Genomic DNA, 2,409 nt, shown 5'->3' on the forward strand with positions numbered 1-2,409 from the left:
ACGCATTAGCAAACTGTGATCTATCAATCTTTGGCCTTTCCAACAAAATGTGAATAAATGAATTTGTGCTAATACATAAAGTATATATCTCATGGCTTCCACGGTGTCGCCTGATCGCAACGTAATATTTCGTAAATCTGATTTTATTAACCTGATTATAATTAGAACCGTAATCGGTGACACCTCACTGCATCAGTGACGGAATTGGATTGTTATCGCATGCATCGATAAACTCATCACATCGAAATGTGCATCTAGTTCCAAGCATTGTACTACACCAAGATTGAAGGTATAAGAATATCGTAAATATTTCCAAAAATTAGGTACGTACTTGAAATAATGTAATACTTATTGCTATCGTCACTAACAGTAATTCTATTCCGATATTTAAGGAAAAGGTATTTTCAAGATGTTCCGCGAATCTATACTCGTAGTAAAAACGCATTATAGTGTGGCAACGTTCTTACAGCAGTGTCAGTATTTTTAAATAAGATGTTTTATTGTTCCGCTGTATTAATTTTTATTAATATTTTTTATTAATATTTTTTTATTAATATCCGTTATATTAAACATTTTTTATTAAAATTGTTTCAGTACAAATATCGATACTGAGCATCCCGTTTAACACAATTTTCAACAATTTTCTAAGCCAAACATATCTTTAGAAATCAACTTTTCATTAAAAATAAATTTATTTTGAAACCATGTAAAATGTATATACATAATACACAAATTCTTCTTTAATTACTTATTAACCCATTAAACCCCATGACTAACTCAGCAAGGATATCATCCAAATGACATATGAAATCCTCTAGTATGATAAAAATAACAATTTCGGCGGAAAAAAGTTGCAAAAAGAATTTGTTATTTTTATAATACTATTCTAAGACGATTCTAAGACGCGAACTAGTTAGCGAAATAATGTTAGCATCGTGTCATCTCTATGATAAAATATAATGATAATTATTTAATTCTCTTGTTGCGTTAATGGTTTTAATGACTTTATTAAATACGCATATTACTAGGATGACCTCAAATTAATATCTTTTATACTTTGATAACTCAGCTTAACTAAACACAACTTACAAGGCAACATTTAAACATAAAAATATTGGTTTTAAATGAATAATACGTTTCACAAATAATATCTATTACAAATATATATTGGCAAAAAGTCCGGAAACGGTTGGTAAAAAGTCCGGAAACGGTCAAATATCTCGAAAAGGATCAACTGTAACGAAAAATATGCAAGTAGCAAAGTTGTAGGGCTTAATAAAATGTACCTAATGATGGCTAAAAATTTGACTTTGGGTGAAGGACGAAGGTCATACGAAGATCAAATTGAATTTTTTAAATTGGACCCCCACTTTTTATTACATATTCTTGTAACTTATTTCAAGGGCTTTCCGAAAACCTATAATAAAGTATTTTTTTTATTAGGCATATTTAGAGTTATGAGACTTGAAAGGATTTTGGTCTTTAACTATTTCTGTTTCGTAAAAACGTATCACTGTCTTCTGAACGGTGAATTTAGAAATAAAATTGCGGTCAGGATATGCAGCATTGAATATGTAGATTAGTTACTTCTTCGTATGATCTAATATGGTCTCCAAATTTTCGATAAAGAAAGAGCATTATCTTTTCTTTATTGGTTAACATTTTGAAAAAAGAAATTTGAAATTGTAGTTGGAAAAAAAAGGGAAAAGACAAAGAGTAAGATGCGAGAAAGCACGACTCGTTTTTAAAATACAAAGATCGAGAAGCGTTATCGTGAAGCGCGGGTATGCGCGAGTTTTGACTGTGCACGTGTGATATTTTGTCGTGAATGATTAATCACTTTCGATGCGAGCGAATGAACAACTAGGCTGGGAGCCTAAAAAACATAAACACAGGAGAAAAATAAGAATAACTTTGTTTTTCGTGTCTCGAGCTAGACGACTTAGTTGTACATTCGCTCTCATCGCGGTTATTCATTCACGACGTAATATCATACGTACTCAGTCGAAATTCGCGCATACCCGCGCTTCTCGATAACGCTTCTCGATCTTTGTATTTTAAAAAACGAGTCGCGCTCTCTCGTATCTCATTCTGTCTTTTCTCTTTCTTTTTCCAATTACAGTTTCAAATTTCTTTTTCGAAAATGTTAACCGAAAAAGAAAAAATAATGCTGCTTATTTATCGAGGATTTGGAGACCGCATTAGATCATATCAAGAAGTAGCTGATCTGATTCAATGCTACATATCCTGATCGCAATCCTATTTCTAAATCCAACGTTCAGAAGACAGCGATACGGTTTTACGAAGCAGAAACAGTTAAAGACCAAAAGCCTTTCAAGCCTCATAATTCTAAATATGCCTAATAAAAAAATACTTTATTATAGGTTTTTGGAAAGCCCTTGAAATAAG

Source organism: Odontomachus brunneus, unplaced genomic scaffold, assembly GCF_010583005.1.
Source record: "Odontomachus brunneus isolate Ranch 3 - 2012 unplaced genomic scaffold, Obru_v1 Obru_scaffold_015, whole genome shotgun sequence".
Taxonomy (NCBI): domain Eukaryota; kingdom Metazoa; phylum Arthropoda; class Insecta; order Hymenoptera; family Formicidae; genus Odontomachus; species Odontomachus brunneus.